This window comes from Camelus bactrianus, chromosome 16, assembly GCF_048773025.1.
Source record: "Camelus bactrianus isolate YW-2024 breed Bactrian camel chromosome 16, ASM4877302v1, whole genome shotgun sequence".
Classification (NCBI taxonomy): Eukaryota; Metazoa; Chordata; class Mammalia; order Artiodactyla; family Camelidae; genus Camelus; species Camelus bactrianus.
This window is the reverse complement of record NC_133554.1, coordinates 14,414,012-14,437,481: the sequence shown is the minus strand read 5'-3', so window position 1 is coordinate 14,437,481 and position 23,470 is coordinate 14,414,012. Positions and strand designations below refer to the sequence as shown.

Below are 23,470 nucleotides of genomic sequence, written 5' to 3'. Positions count from 1 at the left end.
TGTAAGTTTCTCCTTTGCATCACTTTAAATATATCGTGCCACTCCCTTCTGGCCTGTAGAGTTTCTGCTGAAAAATCAGCTGATAACCCTATGGGAGTCCCCTTGTATATTACTCATTGCTTTTCTCCTGTTAATTTTAATATTTTCTTCTTATCCTTAATTGTTGTCAATTTGATGACTGTGTGCCTTGGTGTGTTCCTCTTTGGGTTGATTCTGTGTGGTACTGTCTGCACTTCCAGGACTTGGGTGACTGTTTTCCTTTCCCAAGTTGGGGAAGTTTTCAGTTATTATCTCTCCAAAAATTTTCTCAGGTTCTTTCTCTCTTTCTGGGACCCCTATATTGCGAATATTAGAGCGCTTCATGTTGTCCCAGAGTTCTCTTAAACTATCCTCATTCCTTTTTATTCTTTTTGCTATTCTGAAGTAGTGATTTCCACTGATCTGTCTTTTAGCTCACTGATCTGTTCTTCTGTCTCATTTAGTCTATTCTTGGTTCCTTCTAGTGTGTTGTTCATTTCAGTGATTTTATTCTTCAACTCTATTTGGGTATTCTTTATATTTTCCAACTCTTTGCGAAAAACTTCACTCCATGCATCTATGCTCCTCTTGAGTTCTCTGAACATCTTTCTCGGATAAATTGCCTATCTCCTCATTATTTCTTCTTCTGGGGTTTTATCTTGTGTTTGGCCGCCTCATATCGTCTATCTTTCTATGTGTTTGTGGATTCCTTCCACAGGCTTTGGGATTATTGTTTTCTTATTTCTAATTTCTGCCCCTAGTGGGTGAGGCTGGACTAGAGGCTTATGCAGGTTTCCTGGCAGGAGGAGCCAGTGCCTGCCCACTGCTGGGTGAAGCTTGATCCTGGACCTCTGGTGGGTAGGGCCTGTTTAGAGGCCTTTGTGGCTTAGGAAGCCTGATGACAGGTGTGGCTGTGTTCCCACCCTGTATGTTGTTTGGCCTGAGGCTTCCCTACAGGCTGTTGGGTGGGGCTAGGTCTTGGTGCTAATGATCAATCAAGATGTCAGCCTCCAGGAAAGCTCATGTGGATTAACACTCCCAGAATGTCCGCCACCAGCTTTTATGTCCCCTGAGTGAACCACTGCCATCCCCCACGTCTCCAGGAGACCCTCCAAATCCAGTAGGCTGGTCTGACCCAGGTTCCTATGAAATCACTGCCTCTGCCCTTGGACCTGGTGCACATGAGTTTCTGTGTACGCTTCTCAAGAGAATGGGGCCTCTGTTTCCCCCAATCCCGTCAGGCTCCCAGATCCAAGACCCCCTGGCCTTCAGAACCAGATGTCCTGGGGTCTCCTTCTCTTCCCAATGCCGGGACCCAAGCTGAGGAGCCTGACGTGGGGTTTATAGCTCTCACTCTTGTGGGAGGGCCTCTGCGACTTAACAAATCTTCAGCTTGTGGGTCACCCACCCCAGGGGCTATGGGGCCCAATTATATCACGAGCACGCCCCTCCTACCATCCTGCTGTGGTTCCCTCTTTATGTTTCCAGTTGCAGAAGATCTTTTTTGCTAGGTTCCAGTCTGTTTTTGATGGTTGTTTAGCACTCAGTTGTGGTTTTGTTGTAGTCATGAGGAGAGGCAAGCTCATGGTCCTACTACTCTGCCATCTTGACTGGAACTTCTGGGGTTTCATCTTGTTCCTTTATTTGGAACATATTGTTCTGTCTCTTAATTTTTCCCAATTCTCTGTGTTCATTTCTTTATATATAGATAGGTTGGCTGCATTTCCTGTTCTTTAAGAAGTGGCCTTATGTAAGAGACGTCCTATAGGACCCAGCAGCAAGCTCTTCTTGGTCACCAGAGTTACATGCTCTAGTGGTGCCCCCACAGTGGGCTTTGTGTACCCTTCTGTTATGGTGGGGCCGACTGCTGTGGGTGTGCTAGCTGGTGGGGCTGGGCCCCTGCCCCAGTTGGCTGTGAGGCCATATCATCTATCATGGCTGCAGGCCTACTTGAGGGTGAGGTAGGTTTCCTGTGTGGTTGGCTCTGCAACTTGGGGAGGTGCAGGACTGGTGCTGGCCTGCTGGAGGATAGGGCCAGGTCCCTGTGCAACTGTCTGCACAGCCCAGGGGATTCGGGGCTCGTGCCAGCCACTAGTGGGCAGGGCTAGGTCTGCTCTAATAGACTGGAGGAAGGATTCCAAAATGGTGCTTGCCAGTGCAGTGTTATTGTGGTGGAAGGACCTCCCCAAAATGGATTCTATCACTATTTCCAGCTCTTGGCAGAGTCCCAGCTGCCTCCTGCCTTTCTGGGAGGCTCTTCAAGATCAGCAAGTGGATCTGACCGAGGCTCCTTGCAAACTACTGCTTACAATTCCGGGGCTCAAGAGTGTGTGAGATTTTGCATGTGCCCTTTAACAGCTGAATCTCTGTTTTAGCCCTGTAGCTCTCCTGAACATAAGCCCTCCTGGTTTTCAAAGCTGGATGTTCTGGAGGCTTCTCTTCCTAATGCAGAATCCCTGGGCTCGGGCCTGATATGGGGCTCAGACCCCTCACTCCTCAGGGAGTACCTCTACAATTGTGATGTTCTTTCCAGTTGTGGGTCGCTAACCCAGAGGTGTGGGTCCTGACTATACTGTGGCTCTGCCCCTCCTACCCATCTCATTGTGTTTCCTTCTTTATGCCTTTAACTGTGGGAAATGTCGTCTTCTAGTCTCTAGGTTGTTCTCATAGATAGTTGCTCTGTAAGTAGTTGTAATTTTGGTGTATCTGTGGAAGGAGGGATGTTCAGATTCTTCCTACTCTGACATCTTGGCCATCTCATATTAATCTAATTCTTGTTCAACCTGAGAATCCTTAACACAGAATTTTTGGCATTAACTATCACTGAGTTGAAGTGGGCACAAGGTGGACATGTTTTAAATGAATGCTTTTAGGAAAAACGTCATAGAGCAATCTGGTTCTAGAGCTGGTGTATAGGGAGGTAATAATTTTTGTCTCTCTTCCATAATAAAAATGTCTTTTAGGAATTGTTCCACATTAATTGGTTATATGAGATTGATTATATTTATAATCTTAAAAAGTATATTTCCCTTTGCTTTTTAAAGCTAAAACATCCAAAGTATCAATGCAGATGCATTCCTTATATAAAATTTGTTTCTATCATGCAGCTAAGTGGTTTATCTTCTGGAAAATAAAGAGATAGATTTATTAATCTATTTTCAGTCCTTGTTTTTTTTTTTTCCAACTTCCCAACTTTTCTTTCTGGTGCCTGTGGTTTGTCTTGAAAATACCATCTCCCTCTGCCCCAAAAGTGGTAGTAGAAGTAGTAAAAAATAGAAGACATCCCCCACCTATTGCACATGGACCCTATATATAAGCCCACTTGGCCAAGGCTGCGGAGACTCCTGGCCCCTGTTCACAGGGGAATGGGTGACCAGGATGGCATTAAACTTGGGGGCAGGTGAGAGGGGGGACCTCCAGGGCATTCTCAAATCCCTGTTCAGGTGGGGGATGGGTAACAGGGGTGGCATTACACTGGGGGACGGTTGAGAGGGATGACCTCCGGGCAGCCAATCTAGTCCTTGTGCTTCCTGGTCCTTGGTCCCTTCCTGGTCCCACCTCCATTCTTAGTCCCCCCTCAAAGACATCCTCAGTGCATCTTTTTAGATGTATTTACATTTTACCCTAAAGTAATGTGGTTTAGATTGAAAATTTATTTGAATTTAATAAATATAGAGAGTTTTGTCATAGATCAAAGAGGGTTCAAAACCAGAAATTAGTTACCTTCTTTATTGTAGAAGAACTTTACAATAAACTTTAGATGTATCATATGTCCAAAGGAAGCATATGGTGTTTTGTAGAGGGCAATTCAGAACAGAAGATAAGAAGGATCTATTGGCTTGTTTAATGTTCTCAGAGCTCTTGATATATATCTAGAGTAATTATCAAAAACATGGTCTGTGGTGCCAAACTCCCTGGATTCAGCTTGGACAAATTGCATAACCTCGCTCCTTCTCAGTTTCCTCATTGTAATGGGGTTATTGTAAGGAATATTTATTTACATAATTGTGAGCATCATGCACAGACATCAGCATTCATATACGTATATCCATGTATGTCCATATACATACATACACACTCATGTATATATAGCATTTTAGTCTAAGAACTTGGTAAGCACTGTACATCTTATTTATCTTTACAAATTAAACTTAATACCATTCCTCAAATGCTTACCAGTTCCAGATCTTTTCTCATGAAAGAGTATTAAAATTTATTTAATGTTTATATATCATAATTACAGATTTTTTCTTTTTGTAATTAAGTTCCCTGAAAGAGCTGTTTGCTCAAGAAAAGAAATTGTCAATTTGTTCCCATCCAGAAAGAATAGATAAATTTGAAATACTCTTCATAAAATGGCTGTAAGAGGCAGTAGTGCTGAGAAACATGAATTTATGAACATAGCCACATGCTTTTTTTTCTTTCAGTTTGATTTAAATTTAATATCCTCCCACAATGGAAAGTGATTTACAATGAAGAGATGAACTGGAAGGAATAGGAAAATGGAAACAAGATGTCATTTCTTTTTACTATTCAACAGATTTACCATCTGTTTTAAAATGATGTTTGACCATTTACAGTAAATGAAACAAAATGCTTTTTAAAATAATGTAACACTTTAAACTGTTTTTACTACCAAACTCTCCCTCCCCTGTGAACACATTCATCTTACTGAGCAAAGGTTTATTTAAGCTACACTTACATCTATGTTGTTTTTAGCTCATTTCCTTTGTAAAAAAGCAATTGGTGAGTTTATATCCCAGTTTAGCTGTTACAATAAAATATAAAAGGCATTTCTGTTTTGGCCTCTTGTGTAGCATTATCAAAAGCTACTAGAGTCATAGCAAAATATAGGCCAGCATAAAATTAGAAACTGCTGGTGTTTCCTTAACAGCAGTTACTGCACTTGTAGTTGTCCCTCCTCTTGCTACCAGCAGAAATCTGAAAGTCACCTCTGTGTACCAGACAGCAAACCCTGAGTGTGTTTTTTAAATAACAGCTTTTTTGAGATATTATTCACATAGCATAACATTTACCCTTTTAAATTACATAATTCAGTAGGTTTTAGTATATTCACAGAGTTGTGTAACCATCATCATTATAAATTTAGAACATATTCTTCACTCTAAAAAGAAATCCAGTGCCCATTTATAGGCCCTCATCCTCCCATCCTCCCTGCCACTCACTAGCAACCACTGACCTACTTTCTGACTGTATGGATTTGCCTATTCTGGAATTTTCATATAAATGGAATCATACATTATGTGGCCTTTTTTGACTGGCTTTTTTTACTTCACATACTGTTTTCAAGGTTTATCCATGTTGAAGCATATCTCAGTACTCCATTCCTTTTTACTTCTCAGTAATATTCCATCATATGGATACACCAAGTTGTTTATCCATTCACCAGTTGATGGGCATTTGACTTGTTTCCCCCTTGTTGACTATTAGGAATAATGATGCTATTAACATTCATGTGTATGTTTTTATATTGGACATAAGTTTTCATCTGAATGAAATAAATGGAAATTAGGTAGGTAGCTATCAGTGTCTACCATAAGAAATAGGTTTATTTTATTCCAAATGTATACTCAGTTATTCTAGCACCATATAATAAATAAAACTCTTCTTGAGTCTCATGTATCTTTTAATCAATTTCTGGACTCTCCAGTCTTTTTACTGATATATTTGTCTGTTCCTGTGCCAATAACATACTATTTTGTTTACTATATCTTCATTTTAAATTGAATTATGGTAAGATGAGCCTCCCTTCACTGGTCTTCTTTTCCAAATATTCTTGACTATTCTCATGTATTCTTCCATATGAATGTTAGTTACTGTCCCGTAAAATCCATGTATCAGTTCATACATTACTGATGTAAAATCAATGTATTCTGACTGGAATTGCATTTATATGTTAATTTGTGAGTAATTGACATCTTTATGATTTTAATTTTTCCTAGTCAAGAATATAGTATGTCTTTTTTTAAAGTAGTATTTTTATGTCATTTAAAAGGTCAAAGTTTTAATCTTAAGTAGCCAAAATTTATAAATTCTTTTTTCTGAATTTGGTAACATGCTCGAAAAGGCCTTTTCCACTCCAAGATTATAAAATATTCATACATATTTCTCTTAGTATTTTTATGCTTTAATATATCTTTAAATGTTGATACATATGGGCTTTATTTTGGAATAAAGTAATGATTCAGCTTTTAAAAAAAAGTCTGAACAGTTGTCTCGTTACTTTTATTGAATAAGCCATCTTTCTCCCACTGACCTGGAGTGCTAGTTTTATCATATATTGAATTCAGTATGTATTTGAGTCCAGATTTGGTTTTTGCAGTTTGTCCCATTTCTATACTAATACAGTAAACATTTAGCCTCTTTATACTTCTAGGTGATTTCACCAAGATGTTTAACCTCTAATTCTCTGTGAATTCAGTATTTTTCTTCCTTTTTGGGATAAGGAAAATGAGCCTAGCAAAAGTTATTTCTCAGGTGTTTGGATTTGGCAGAGAAGCCGCTTGTCCTTTCCCTAGGAACATCAGCTAATCTTCATTACCTTAGAGTGAAGATGAGCATCTGTATTAGAGGATACAGATGAAGTTCTGAGATATTTTTATGGTATTAATCCAGAGACCAAGGAATGCTTGGGTGCCCTCCTGCCTTTGGTGTCTCAGATTGAGGGAGCTATATGGAGCTGCATACAGGGGTGAGAAGCCAGTAACTCCCACTACAGAGCTCTGTTATGTTGAAGCTTTTCCTCCCTTCTACCAAACTAACATGGCACAGTCTTCAGAGGCACAGACCCCAGTAAGAGGCAGAAAAGAAGAGAGACCTGAGTGAGGAAGAAGAAGCAAATAAGGCCTAATAAATGCCTTGGACTTTGACCAATCATTTAACCACTCCTCCTAAGGGCTTAGGGGCCCAGGAAAGCCTTTTTGGGTTGGTGGCATGAGAAGATGGAGCAGAATTGTTCTCTTCCTTCAAATCTGCAAAAGTAAACCATATGCCTGCAGCGTAACCAAAATGTTCCGGAGATTAAAAATTGAGATGGGGTTGGTTGTAGATGTGGTTAGATCCAGTGTTCCCTTAGTCTTTTTGTGTTCTCAGCCTATGCATTTTCACAACTTTTATAAACCCCAGTTCCTCAGAATTTCTCACTAGAAACTTCAAGAATTACCTTTAGGGTACTTGACCTTCTAGTTGCTGGTATCTTCCCCAGTCTCTCTGAAAATATCATTGTTTCAAGATCTTTTTTGAGGTAGTCTTGCTAGGACGTATTCTAGGTTGACAATTATTTTCCTCTCAGACTTTAAAGATACTATTCCACTGTCTTCTGGCTTCCATTGTTGCCACTGAGAAATGTCCTGTTATTTTTCATATGTTCCTTTGTAAGCTGTATTTCTCTCTAGCTGTTTTAGAATCTTTTTCTTGTCTTTAGTTTTCTGTAGGTTCACTATGGTGTGTCTTGGTGTGGGTTTCTTTTTATTTAGATTTGAATTCATTTAGCTTCTTCAAACTCAGAATTTGAGTTTCATTAATTCTAGAAGATAGTCAGTTACAATTTTTTGAATATGATCTCGTCTCTCTCCTCTCCATTTTCTCCTTCTGGAGTTCCAGATGTACATTGGACTTTTGCACTTTATTATCTATGACCCATAATTTTCCTCTCATCCTTTCCATTTCTTTGTTTCTCTGGTACATTCTAAGTAACTTCTTTGGGACTATCTTCTAGGTCACTATGTATTTAGCTGAACTATTCGGCTGTTTAATCTTTCCATTGACTTCTATACTTTCAAATATTACATTTTTTATTTTAGAAATTCTGTTTGATTCTCTAAATACTACCTATTCTCATGCTATTTTAACCAAGTCAGACTGCTTGCAGTTCCCCATATGTTGACAGTAGTTCAAGCTGGCTAATGGATATGTGGGGTATTCATTATACTCTTCTATCTACTGTAAACAAAAAAATTTTTTAATGGAGGTACTGGGGATTGAACCTAGGACCTCGTGCATGCTAAACACATGCTCTTCCACTGAGCTAAACCCACCCCTCTTTTAATTTTTCTAAATGTGTATCTACTTTTGATATGTTAAATAATTTCCACAGTAAGTTTAAAAACTGGAATGGAGGACATCATCAAATTTTAAAAGGTTGGAAACAGTTGAACAATTGGCCACTTGAAACCGTGGGAATTTAAACTGGAGCATGGAGGAGACAGAATTGTGGGACATAGAACTTTTCGTGGAATGCAGTGGAGGATTCTGAATCGGCGAGGACAGCAGGAAAGGAAGCTGTGAATGTGTGGGAGACAGGAAAGGGGACATTGAAAGTAAGGTTCTAACCCTTAGTGGGAGGGCCCCAAAGCAGTCTATTTAATTTTCCACAGGGCCTAGAATTAGAGAATCACTAAGAATCATCTCATGTACTACCTTTATTTGAACATCATGGATTGCTGATGTTTTGGGTTTAAGGGATTTTGAAAAGGTGAAAACTCTGGCTTCTGCCAGGTTAGCATCATTGCTCCATTCTGGCTAGTCTGGTATAGCTAGTTTGACCTCTTTTTTTTTTTTTTTTTTAACATTTTTTATTGATTTATAATCATTTTACAATGTTGTGTCAAATTCCAGTGTTCAGCACAATTTTTCAGTTATTCATGGACATATACACACTCATTGTCACATTTTACTAGTTTGACCTCTTGACTTAATTGGTTTTCCCAACCTATCCATGCACTGCCTTGCTGAGAAAAAGAGATTAAGAGGCAATGAGGAGACAATGAATATATGTATGTTTATGTGTAACTGAAAAATTGTGCTCTACACTGGAATTTGACACATTATAAAATGACTATAAATCAATACAAAAATGTTAAAAAAAAAAAGAGGCAATGAGGAAAATAATAGTTCAGACTTCTTAGGTGACTTAATTTTCTCTTTCCACTTTCTCTCCTGTCATGAAAATTTGAAGAAAATTTTTAATTTAAAAAAGTCAGCAGAGCCCCACATTCAAGGATTTTCTGCATGCAAAGCAACCCCTAAAATATGTTCCTTGGAACCACCAAGGTTTCTCTTGCAAACATTTTAATAACATTTCTCTCTTTTAAAAGATGTGGTTACATATGTCATGTTATTAGATCCTTACAGCAATTCTCTAGGGTGAGGCATTTATTACTAAGTCATTTTATAGAAAGAGAAAAAAAACCCAGTATTTTTTTCTTTTCTTTAGTAACTTTGAGTTCCTCAGTTTGACGTCTTATTCCTGGCACGTAGTGGGGGCCCTCAATACATACTTGTTGGGTAAATGCCATTTAAAATGTGATTGGATTTATGAGATTTTTGATTTTACATACAGTTTTCAAAAAAAATGAAATTCTCTTGGCTCCCTCGGGTATGGTCTTTTTGAGTAGAAAGAAATCTGTTTGCAATGATTTAGACAAGTAAATTTTTATTTGGAAAACTGAGTTAGAAATGACCTGGTGGAGCTGTTACCCACCCCTGGAAATATACAGTCAGGCTATCACATATAATTAACAACTTAATTGGATACAGATTTTCATTCAAGCATGATAATAAAATAATATTATGATGAAAAACTTTTAGCAGTTTTAAGGAAAAACTCCTTAAGCCATTAAAATTTGAACCAGAACAATAATAACTTCAGTTACTTTAGAATAAAATTTGGCATATGAAAAGCTTGATAGGGAGTGGCAGTAGGATTAATCACAATCTTTAGCATTTACTGAATGATACTTGAAGCTATTATAAATGGGAAAATAAATTATAATTGTATTGCTACTGAGATTAGTCCTTTTTTAGATATCTAAAACATTACAACAAAGACACACATGAGGGCGCTCTAATCAGTCAGAAACTGCAAGAGCATAAGCATTTGTTACCAGGAATTAGAATTTAAAAAATCAAAACCAGTACTACACTTATACAGATCGAAAATTAAGGCCCGAAGAGATTGTGAGTCTATACACTCAATTCTTTAGAGTAAATACATTGGATATTAAATTTTTTTTTAGAGATTGTACAGCAGTCCCTTGTCAGTGAATTTACGCTGGAGAATTTTGACTCTGATACTGGCAACTCTATTTAAAATCTTTACCCATGACTTGATATAATTTATCTACAAGATGTAGGAAGAAACTGTTATTTAGAATATTTATTTCTATGAGTTTTTGCTCCACAAAATGTTAATTGTGCTTCATTTATACTTAAAGCTCAACTGATTTCTTTGGTCACAATCCTTAGTCTTTTCCCCATTTCTGATACATTCCTAGTTTGTTCTTTGACATTCATTTAAATATAAAGTTACCAAGCTGCCTGCAGATTTTCCAGAGAGAAGGCCTATAAACATCCACAAAGATTTTATTAGAAAGAAACTATAATGAGAATATTGAATGTAGATATTTTTCACCCCTAAAAATCAGTATGTTTATGGCAATATTTGTTTTATAGGCAAATTTTTTTCAACTTATGTATTACCATTGTCACAGGAGGATTTGCTTCGTTTAGGTACCCAACACAACTTGGTCAATTTCACATTTCTATTTTTTCAAAGGGGAGTTTCTTTTCCTTAAATAATAAACTCATTTTTAAAAACAGCAAATTAAAAAGAAAAAAAAGAAACAAAACAAGACCTAGGGCTCTGAATGAGAAAGATCTCTCCCGTAAGGTATTAGGTGATGGGAAAGAAAGTATATCATGAATTTTATTTTCTGATTTGTCTTTGTTAATAACATGTACACACACACACACACACACACATTTCAGTTCAAGACATGGCTATACTCTTAATCACCTAAATTTATGTGTATTTTACAAATCAGAAATTAAGCCTCTTCCGCTTTTGCTGAGTAGGCTGTGAGCTGGATGGGTTTTGAGAGGTGGAGGTGGGGAGTAGGGACAGAGCAGAGTGAAAGGATAAAAGACAGACGGTAGGAAAAAGAGATACAGTTACAGGATACAGCAGATGGGCCGGTTTGTCCTGTGATATGTGGTGGAGCTCTCTCCTCTGTGATCTGCCTTCAGTAAAAATTTGCCTTCATCAAAAAAAAAAAAAAAAAAAAAATGAAGGAAATTAAGCCTCTTCCTGTCCTTGAAAGTACTTGACAATACTATAACACAAAGCACAGGGTTTTTAAGTCAAGGATGCAAATAACATTGTATTACAAGTACTAAAAGTTGTGTTTTTATTTATGTTTTGTCACTATTTAGTTAAATATATCAGATAAGTAAAAATATAATAGTATGCATATGACTCTATATGATCTGGCCCTGCCCACCATTTTGCTTCCTGTCTTATTACTCGCCACTGAGTCATTCTATGTTAGTCATACTGGTCTTTCTGTGCAGCAAACAGCCCAAGCATCCACCTGTAACAGCAGTATTGTACTTTCTGTTCCCTCTGCCTGGAATATTCTTATTAATGAATTTCTTTTCTTTGATCATTGGAATTAAAACTCTAAGATGGCAGCGTCCTTATGTGTCTGGTTTAGTAAAGGTCTCAAAAGAAAATAGATGATATGCTCAGAATAATTTTAGGAATACTTTTTTACTAAGTGATTATTTAGGGGTTATTTACAAAGATGCAAGTACAGGGAAACCACAGAGATTACAACAGTATCCTCGAGGTGGTAGCAGCTGTGATGTCACCACTTTTAGGCCTAAAATGGCAGGAGGGATGCCAGTTAGTAGAACCTAAAAGAAACAGCGTGTAAAGTTGACTCTCTTGGAAGATCAGTGACCTTGCCTGGAAAGGCAAGGTGTCCTCTCAGGGAGGGAGCCAAGAGAATAAATATCCTGATTCCACTTTCCTTCCCACTCTGATCTCCTGCCTGGGCTCCCTGTTGACCAAACCCAACCAAGGCATGAGAACCCTTTTGATGTGGTCTGTTAGATCAACCTCTATGGGCAAAGCACGTAGTGGAGAAGGGTGAGGAGTGAACCTGGAAGGGTAAATGGAAGACATATGTCAACGGCTATATTTGTAGCACCTAGAACATTGCCAGGCACATAACAATTGTTTTAATATAACAGGCTTTATTGAGGTATAACTCACATGTCATTACAGTTCACCCATTTAAAGTGTGTAATTCAGTGGGGTTTAGTATTCTTACATACTAAAGAGTTGTACAACCATTATCATAATTAATTTTAGAACATTTCATCACCCCCATATAGAAACCCCATACCCATTAGTAGTCATTCTCATTTTATCCTTTCTCCAGCTCAAGGTAACCACAAATCTACTTTCTGTCTCTATGGATTTGCCTATTCTGGATGTTTCATATAAATGGTATCCTTAAATAGATGATCATTTATGACTGGCTTCTTTGGCCTAGCATGTTTTCAAGGTTCATTCATGTTGTCGCATGTATCAGTACTTCATTCCTTTTTATTGCTTAATAATATTTCATTTTATAAATTTTACCATATTTTATTTATTCAGTCATCAGTTGATGGGTGTTTGAATTGTTTCTGCTTTTTGGCTATTATGAATAATGCTGCTATGAACATTCATTTACAAGTTTTTATATGGACATAATGTTTTTATTTCTCTTGGAAATATACCTAGAAGTAGATTTGGTGGGTCATATGGTAACTATATGTTTAACATTTTGAAGAACTGCCAGATGGTTTTCCAAAGCAGTTTCACCATTTTACATTCCTACCAGCAGTGTATTAGGGTTCCAGTTTCCCCAAACCTCTCCAACACTTGTTATTATCTTTTTTATTATAGCCATCTTAGTGAATGTGCAGTGGTATCTTAATGTGATTTTAATTTATATTTCCCTGATGGCCAATGATATTGAGTATCTTTTCATGTGTTATAGGCCATTTGTATGTATTCATTGGAGAAATGTCTATTCAGATCTTTTGCCTATTATTTATTTATTCACTTATTTATTGGCAGTACTGAGGATTGAACTCAGGACCTCGTGCTTGCTAAACATGTGCCTTACCCCTGAGTTATACCAACCCTCACCTATTTTTAAACAGGGTTATTTCTTCTTTTTAAAACTGAGTTGTAAGTTTATATATTCTAGATACAAATCCATTGTAGATATGTTTTTAAAATTTTTCTCCCATTCTCTGAGGTGTCACAAAAACTTTTAATTTTGATAAAATCCAATTTATCTATTTTTCTTTTGTCATGTGTGTTTTGGTGCTTATCTAAGACTGCCTAACCCAGAAACATAGAGATTTAGTCCTGTATTTTTTTACTTCATCTGTTTGGGCTACTATAACAAAAATACCATAAAGAACAGAAGAAACTTTTGAGTGGCTAATGAACAACAGAAATTTATTTCTCTCACTTCTGGAGACTGAGAAGTCCAAGATCAAGACTCTGGCAGATTTGTTGTCTGGTGATGATCTGTTTCCTAGTTCACAGACTGTTGCCTCTCGCTGTATCCTCACATGGCAGAAGGGACAAGGGAGCTCTCTGCAGTCTCTTTTTTAAGGTCACTAATCCCATTCGTGAGGGCTTTACCTTTATAATCTAGTCATGTCCCAAAGGTTTCACCTCTGAATACCATCACTTTGGGTGTTGCAATTTAACATATGAACTTTGAGAGATGTGACACTCACTCTATAGCAGTTTTGTTCTACGAATGTTACAGTTTTAACTCTCACATTTAGGTCTCTGATCCATGATGACTTAATTTTACACATATAAATTTTAATAAATATTGTTGAATAAATAGTATTGTTAGGTTTAAACTATTCATAATATCCATTGTTGGTGAGGATATCTGAGAAATAAAAACTCTTACACAATATTTTTGGGAATATAAATTGGGACAACCTTTTTGGAGAGCTGTCTGACAATAGCTGTATAACTTTCAGCTTACTCTAATCCAGTAATTTCATTTCTAAGAATTTATCTCACAAGTATATAGTAGTTCTGTTAATCAGTCTCCACTTAAACAGCTCACCAGAATAACCAACACTGTAGTTCCCTCTCTAAAGTATGCTGACAGGTGCCCACAGCCCACTGAGCTTTACACTGGGGAAAAAAAAACCTGAAATGGGAACTTGTAAGCCATGTGTTTTGGCCATGGTTTGTGCAAGAAACATAATGTGAAACTATATGTAATCAGTGAACTCATTCTCAAAATAAAAGACCTTGACTCTTTGTCAAAACATTGGAGAAGAAAAACACATACATGTGTCCTAAGTTAATATAAAGCATTTAAAACATGTTGTATCAATTTTTATGATTCCTTGCTTAAATTGACTAACCAACCGACTACTGGTCCCAATAGGGTCAGATGAGATGGCTTCTACCCTACTTATTCAAGAATATTCATTATAGCATTACATAAAATAGCAGAAATTTGGAAATAACCGAATGTCACACAATAGGAGGTTGGCTAAGTAAATTATGAAACACTTAATGTAATGAAATGCTAAGCGACTATAAAACGTGAGGTAGATTTATACTGACATCAACAGATGTTTAACATATCTTAAATGGGAAAAAAAGCAAATTAAAAAGCAGAATTATAATCTCATTTTATTAAAATAACAAAAAAACCCTCTTTATATAATAGATAAAACCACACATGTGTGATAAGGAAAGAATGTAATATTATGAGTGTTTTCCTTTGCTGCTCCTGCCCCCCCAAACTTTCTAAAGAGGAAAGGTCCTTTATTTACTTGACTAATTAGCCAACTGTGGGATTAGTTTGACCAAAAACTGGAAAAGCCTTCGGACTGCTTTATTTGTGAAAAGAAAAGGGAACATAAAAGATAGGGAAGAGGAAGGAGGTTTGAGAAAAGGTGGCTATGTATGAGTTTGGGGAAAGAGATGGAATGAGAAAGCAGTTTTGTGAGGTGGAGGTAAAATAAAGTGAACACTTGGGAAGTTTTATAATGACATGCAATGTAATTTTCATATTACTCATTTTCTCGGAGGTGTATGAAGGCTTTCTATTGCTCTCCAGTGCTTTTGGAGTTGGTATTGTGTTTTTTAAACACAGATAGATGCTGATATCATATATGGATAGAAAAAAAACTCTGAAAAAAATATATACCAAATTACTAGTAGTGGTAATCTCTGGGGAGATAATTTTATGGGGGAACTTTCATTTTCTTCATTGTGTATTTCTGTAAGGTTTGAATGTTCTGAAATGAGCATGCATTCCCTTAGTTAATAGGAAGCAAACGGTAGAACTATGGGATTTGTTCCTTTATTTCGGGGCAAAAGGCTAAAGTAGTGAAGTAAAAATGACTTAATTTTACCCACTGCTTTTAGATCAAAGTTTTCTCATTGATAATACTAAAATAGCCAGCTTCCTTTATTTTTTATTTTTTTATCGAGGTATAGTTGATATACAATATTACATGTGTCAAGTGTACAACATAGTGATTCACAATTTTTAAAGACCATGCTCCATGTACAGTTATTATAAAATATTGGCTATATTCCCTGTGCTGTACAATATATCCTTGTCAGCTGCCTTTATTTTTGAAGGCACTGAATAAACTTAATTTTCGTTACAGATATTCACTCATGTATAGTAGCACTTGGGATTGTCAGCTATGTAAGTTATGGGTATGTGTGTGTGTACACATAGCCACATACTGTTGAACACTTTTAACAACTTTAATTCATAAGCCTTTTGCAGACAGTTTCAATGACTGCTTGCTTATATATAATCTTTATCTTCTTTCTAAAATAGACTATTTTGTAGAGAAGTTTCGGGTTCACAGCAAAATTGAGAGGAAGATACAGAGATTTCCCATGTACTCCCTGCCCCCACACATACATAGCCTTCTCCATTGCTAATATCCCCCACCAGAGTGATGCATTTGTTACAATTGATGATCTTACATTGACACATCCTTATCATCTAGAGTTCATAATTTACATTAGGATTCACTCTTGGTGTTTCACATTCTATGAGTTTGGACAAATATACAGTAGTAAATAAATATATAATAATATATAGCCACCATTATGGTGTCATACAAAGTAGTTTCACTGCCCTAAAAATCCCCTGTGCTCATACTAATCATCCTCTTTCTTCTAAACCCTGGCAAAAACTGATCTTTTTTTACCGTCTCAATAGTTATATTTTTTCCAGAATGTCATGTAGTTGAAATGGTATAGTACGTAGCTTTCCCAGATTGGCTTCTTTCATTTAGTACTATGTGTTTAAGTTTCCTCCATGTTTTTCATGGCTTGATAGCTCATTTCTTTTTAGTGTTGAATACTGTTCCATTGTCTGGATGTACCACAGTTTATTTATCCATTTACCTGCTGAAGGGCGTCTTGGTTCCTTCCAAGTTCTGGCAATTATGAGTAAAGCTGCGATAAACATCCACGTGCAGGCTTTTTGTGGACTTAACACATAAAAATCCTTTGGGTAAGTACTAGGAGCATAATTGCTGGATTAGTATAGTATAAGTATCTTTAGTTTTTTTAGAAACTGCCAAACTGTCTTCAAAGTGGCTGTACCATTTTGCAGTTTAAACAGCAGTGAATGAGAGTTCCTGTTGCTCCATGTCCTTGCCAGCATTTGGTGTTGTGAGAGTTTTGGCCATTCTAATAGGTGTGTAGTGATATCATATTGTTGTTTTAATTTGCATTTCCCTGATGACATATGATGTGGAGCGTCTTTTCATATGCGTATTTGCCATCCTATAGTTCTTCGTTGGTGAGGTGTCTGTTAAGATCTTTGGCCCATTTTTAAATCAAGTTGTTTGTTTTCTTATTGTTGAATTTTAAGACTTTATATTTTGGATAACAGTCCTTTATCTGATATTTTTTTTGCAAATATTTTCTCTCCATGTATGGCTTGTCTTTTTATTCTCTTGACAGTGTCTTTTGCAGAGCAGAAATTATTAAGTTTAATGAAGTCCACCTTATCAATTTTTTCTTTCTTGGATTGTGCCTTTGTTATTGTAACTAAAAAGTCACCACCAAACCCAAGGTTATGTAGGTTTTCTCCTGTATTATCTTCCAGGAATTTTATAGTTTTGCATTTTACATTTAAGTCTGTGGTCCGTTTTGAGTCAATTTTGTGAAAGCTGTAGGGTCTTTGTCTAGGTTCATTTTTTTGCATGTGGATGTCTTAGTCATTCTAGCACCATTTATTAAAAAGATTTGTCTTTTGTCCAATGTATTGCTTTTACTTCTTTGTCAAAGATCAGCTGACTATATTTATATGGAGCTATGTCTGGACTCTGTTTTCTGTTCTATTGATCTATTTGTTTGTTCTTTTGTAAATACCACAGGCTTGCTTACTGTAGCTGTATAGTGAGTTTTGAAGTCAGGTAGTGTTGGTCCTCCAACAGTGTCCTTCTCTTTTAATATTTAGTTGGCTATTCTGGGTATTTTTCCTCTCCATATAAACTAAAGAACTTGTCAGTACCCGCAAAATAATTTTCTAGGGCTTTGATTGGGATTGATTGAATCTATAGATTTAGTTGGGAAGAACTGACATCTTGAAAAAACTGAGTATGTCTATCCATGAACATGGAATATCTCTTCATTTATTTAGTTATTTGGTTTTTTTATCAGAGTTTTATAATTTTCCTTATGTATGTAATTTTCTATGTTGCAAATTGACCTTAGAAATTGTAACAAATTATTCACTCTATTTACATAGTAGGTCATGATTCAAATAAGGTATGGGAACAGGGATCTAGAAAGCAGTACTAAGGAGCTGTCCAGTTTTCTTGTTTGAAAAGGCACATCTTCTGGACATTCATTTTTTTTTTGCACAATTATGCTAATATTGTATTGTCAAAAGCACTTTATAAGAAAATATAAATATGGCTTCCAATAGGAATGTTATACCTGGACTTGGTACCGAGCTCACAGATTTTACTTTTGCAAGGAAAAACAGGCTTTCAGGTTCAACAACAATTTGTAACCAAAACTTTAATCCCAAGGATTGTCACAAAACATTACAAATGACAGCATGAAAAAAATCTTGCACAGTAACTCAAAAGTTCAGCTCTAAAATGTACCCTTAAACTGGCAGGACACTGGTATCTTGAATAGTCTCAAATTTCCCAGTAAAGAATGTTACGAAAAGCTATATATTCATATACAGCAATCACATAAGGAACTTATGACCTAAAGCAAAGGTAAACTAACTTTCTTGAAACTTAAGATTCTATACCACTGGACAACCTCTTGTCCAGTGTGAAGACTGGTGAGATTTTTAAATCTCTAATCTAGCTTAATGGTGCAGCTTTAATGTTTACCTGCTGGCTTTTATTCAGAGCAGCTTTTAGACTGCTTGTTCAACTACAGCTGCATACCATATCCCAGCTGTGGAAAGTCTTTTCACTTTTTGCCAGTTTTGTTTCTGTAATATTAATCACACTTTAGCTGGGGAGCTAGAGGTTATTATCAGTCTGTGTAAGACTAAAAGCAAATTCAGTTTTGCATAAGGGAACATTGTAAAGTAACGATTCTTGGTATTACATGCCTCATATGATCCATTTCAAACCATAGAGAATTACATCTTTATGTGTCACTGTTCCAAGAGACAAACAAATGTGAACAGCTAAAACATCTTAAAAACGCATCAAGCTTATGAAGTCTCAAACCAAACATGAATTTTTTGTACATACTCCTGTCAAATGCAGTTATTTCCTGTACACCACTCCTCTTGCAAACTGGTCTTCTGCTTCCTTTCGTTTGACCTAGATCGGCTAGGAGACTTAGAGAAAGAGAGGGTTGGCTTATGATTTCTTTCCCAAGACAGCGATCTCTCTCTTCTCGTATCTCTAGAAAGGGACCTGCTCCGGCTGCGAGAGAAGCTTCTTGGAGATCTCTCTTTCAGATCTGCGGCGGGTTGGAGGACTCCTCCGATAATCATCTCGAGGGCGACGACCCCGAGAGGGAGGTGGGCCACGATTTTGACTTCTGTTTTCACCATTGGACAGTTCCACCCTTACTCGGCAGCCACATAGTGTTCTCCCATCTAGCTCTCGGGCAGCATCCGCTGCATCTCGGGGATCTTCAGATGCAACAAAAGCAAAGCCAGGAGGGTTTCTAGCAACCCAAATACTTCGGAGTGGTCCATAATAGCCAACAGCTCATTCCAGTTCAGTCTTGTTACCATTGTTTCCGAAATTACCTACATAAACTTTACAGTCCAATGGACAGGAATCACAATGCATTTCGAGATCTCTGTTACAAGCACGGAGGCTCAAATCCACATACCCTCGGCAGGATCATCCCACTCCCCACACGCCTGACTCTTTTAGATGCTCACGCTGAACTGGCGTCCACAAAATGGCCTGGACATTCATGTCTTAATGTAGAGAGTAATAGCAAAGTTGCTAGATTCTGTCCTTACTCTGCATTAAGGTAGTGTAACATGGTGGTTATTTGTAGTAGCTCTTAGTTCTTCATCGCTTAGATTCAAATCCTAGTTTTGTGACCTTGAGCAAGTTAGTTCACCTACCTGTGCCTCAGTTTTCTCATATATGAAATGAAGATATCATAAGGTTGCTATAAAAATTAAATAAGGAAATACATACAGTGTATGTATTGCTTAGCCCCTAGTATGTAGTTTATACTCAGTAAATGGTAGCTAGTAGTTTGCTATTGAATTTTCTTTCTCAAGAAATTTCAAGCTATGTTAGAAACAACAGATAGCGATCAGCTTTACCAAGCTGTACACTGAATTCAATTTGATGTAAATCTAGTTGTGATCATAATAAGATAGTAATGTGAAAGAGTTCTGTTTGTTTGGTATTTGTTTTTTAAATTAAGTTATGAAAGGATTTCAAAGGAGCAACAGAATCAAACACATATTTACGTGGTGGAACAGTTCTCCCTTACACCTACTTCCCTGTAGTCATCAGCATTCCCTGCCTTGAGCAAAGGATGACACAAGTAAAAAGCTTTTGAATTATAAGAACCTGAACTTTTAAGTTTAAAAAACCCAAGGCCTAACAAATTCAAGGTATAGAGTTCATGCCATGAACAGTGGATTTAGAATAGGTGGAATCAGTCTGCCTACTCCATCCTGGATTAATAGAGTGTTTATGAGCCCAGCAGGATGTGGGAACAAAGGAATGTTATTCATGAGTTTGTATGTGGAGTATGAGGCAATAGGCCTAAGAGAGAGCCTAACTCAGCAAAGGAGCCAGCAGACTCAAAGAGGACCTACAGCCAGAAGCAGGAAGGTACCCCAATACCTAGCAGGGCCCAGGTAGGAATGAACACTTGTCAGCTTGAATAGATGGCAACTAGAAGCCCCAATACCATGTCCATCCCTGGAATTTAGGTGCAGCTCAGGAAAAGGCAGGAGAAGGACATTTTGCATTCACTGAGATTAAGTTCCTGCTGTTGGGCAGAATGGGAGCTCAAAATGGGAATTAAGTGTAGTGATACAAAAACAAAGTTAAAGTTAATTTCTTGTACTTCTGAGTTAAGGTCTTAAATCTATTTAAAAAAATCTAAATAACCTTCCAATATCTTACTAGAATGTTTTGAAATATAATATCTTTCTTGGATCTGGAAAACTGTAGGCCACTTTCTAAACATCATGACCAGGAAAAAGGTGTCATTGTCCATGATGCTAAGTACATATTACATAAAGAGTAGATGTTTTAATCATACATATATAGAATTAAAACAGTTCCTTGATGTATTCTCAACAAAAATATGTACTTATATTCACTAAAAATGTGCTCCAGAATATTCATAGCAGCATTATTTGTAATAGCCAAAATCTAGAAACTTAACTAAATGCCCATCAACAGTAGAATGGAGAAATAAAATTATGGTAAGTTTAAACAGTGAAATAGTATGTAACAGTGAGAAGGAACAAGCTATATATGACAGCATGACTGCACTTCACAGATCTAAATTGGGTGGAAGAAGCCATTCCCAAAAGTACTAATGTATTATCCCATTTATATAAAGTATAAAAACAGGAAAAACGAATCTATCAGCAGTTAGGATAGTAGTTACCAATGGCTAGTGGTTAGAAGTGAGTCCAAGTGGTACTTCTGGGGGGTTAGTAACATTCTGTTTCTTGATCTGGTTGAGGATTGCATAGATATGTTTGTTTTGTGAAAATTCACTGAGCTGTATTTATGTGTGCCTTTTAAAAATACTGGGACTATGATGTACATGTTCTTCCTTATTGTTCAGTTTCCAGTTTATGATTTGTCAAAAGTAAATAGTCAGGTGAAAAATAAAAGTTAAGCCCTGAAAATGGGATGATCAGAATTTAAAACAATTTTTTTCTTTCTATTATATTAATAGATATTTTCTTCCACTTAAAAGATGATAAACTGCTCAAAACAGTAGAGCAATTTTGGAAAGAATTTGAAAGAAAACTACATTTTGGAATACCCAGTAGTTAAGATGATTTCCATGTATAGACTCTAAGGGGTCTAAACTTGCTTTATGAAGATGAGCTTTCTCAAACACCACCATCTAGATAATTCAGCATTCAGAACAGCAATGAAAACTTACCACTTTAAATCTGATTGGATTGTAGATAGAGATTGTCATGTTAGATTTAGTACAACTGTAGAATTAATACTCAAAACCCCCATGCTGCACAGTTTTCCCATATGCTACATAAAAATGCTATATAGTTTCTCACAAGCTGCTATATTAGAGTGCTGATTTTATGCCTTCAACTTGCTTAATGTTTTCATTTATATACAATAGAGTTTTACACCACATTGGTCAAACAACCTATTGCAAAATAATTTATAGTAAAGTTATAATAAATTTATACAAAGGATTGATTTAGCATTAATTTTCTAACTGTGGAAGTCAATGAACTATAAATCTGTAAATAAATTGGTGAAGCAAAAGACATAAATGACAAAAAATTGGTCACTGTGTTGTACATGTGCTTTTTAGATAGCTACATGGAGAAAATATATGGGAGGAAACTTCATAAAATTTAAAATTAGTAACATAAAAATAATATAATGCACAAAGAAGTAGACTATCCCAGCAAAATTGTGAAGAAAACCACCCAAGAATCTGGTTCATAATCTTGACATACTGGCATCAGAATTCAGTTAATGATACCCTGCAAAGGAAAGCATCTTCACACTCTTGTGCTTCCAAATTTTTTTGGAGGCAGATCCATAGCACAATCTATTTAATTCTTAGAATATCATGTTTCTGTTTGTGTGCATATGTTTGAATATCTTTACTATTTAAAAGACCACACTGAAGACATCACCTTGGCAGTGTAACAGTCCAAGTCCCGAGTGGTTGTTTGAATCCCCTCTACTACATGCCTTAAACAGTCACCAGCCTGGCTTTGATCACCTGCAGTGGTAGAAGGTCACTACCTCCAATACATTTGATCCATTTCTTCCAGCCTTGACTGGTTACTTAGAGATTGTGGCAATGCCAGTTTAGTCTCCATTTTTTTGTCAGACGAAACCTTTTTTATAAAAAATCCTTTGAAACCCAGTCTCAGTGGTGTCAACTGGGAACAAGAGAGGCCAAGAAGGAGAGTCACTGTGTTAATGAAGATACCATCATCATTGCTTGGGAAAAAAATTTTAAGTCCTTCATTTTGAGACATTTAATTGATAGTTGCAGTCTTCATTAGGTACTATTAGTGTGAAAAAAGGGTCAGAGTTTTTATTTGGAAAATTATGTCATAAGAGTGTACATTCCCATCAGGAGTCCTGAGAGCCACTCTGATTGGGCTAGGTTAGGTTTAGTTCATGTGCCCACCATTGACGCAGGGTCCAGGGGAATGGGATGCATTAGGCCCGGTCATGTGCTCTAACTCTGGTATATCCTATCAGATCAAGGTGACTGTGACAAGGTGAGCAGTGACTCACATAGGAAAATTAGGGCTGTGGCCGGGTATACAGTGAATGTTGTGCAGGTTGTGCACTGCACAACTCCAAGGGTTACCATTCAGACAATCTGCATTGTGACTGGCACTCCCTTGGAATGTGTGGTGCACAACCTTTGCAGCTATATGTAGTAAACCCAGCTGTGACTTGAAAAAGGAATTATTATTATGATTATTATTATGCTGTAGAGACAAATTACAAATGTCCACTGCTCTGATTAGCTATATTTGCTTATCTGTTTGTTCCCAAAAGGTTTATGAGTGTACTTATGATCCTCAATATTTGGTCTAATTATATATTCTGTCTCTGCACCAGTGGTTTTCAATTCTTTTTTTCCTGCTACAACATGCACAAAGAAGGATTTTCATATAAGTTCATATCTAGGTTACATAAATCCTGAAATGTGTGTTCTAAAACTCTACTCCTTTGTCATTCACTCAAGAAATCACACCTGTTATCTCTTGAGCACCATAGAAGAAGAGAGGCATGGGCCTGGTAGGGAGTGTGTTAATGGTGATAGGTAAGTTCCTCCCCTCCTCATAGCAAGCCAAGTAAACTGGGAGATACTTAGAAGATCGCTTGTAAACTGTGTTTTGAGGAGTGCCTGCAA

At 36.9% G+C, this 23,470-nt stretch overlaps 1 long non-coding RNA gene and 1 pseudogene across 2 annotated transcripts in view; one reads left to right on the top strand and one right to left on the bottom strand.

The window, feature by feature from the left end:
- Positions 1–23,470, top strand: part of LOC105065842 (uncharacterized) — a 135,910-nt gene that overhangs the window by 20,750 nt on the left and 91,690 nt on the right. The gene's annotated exons all lie outside the window — the stretch shown is intronic.
- Positions 18,636–23,127, bottom strand: LOC141573510 (serine/arginine-rich splicing factor 3 pseudogene; annotated as a pseudogene).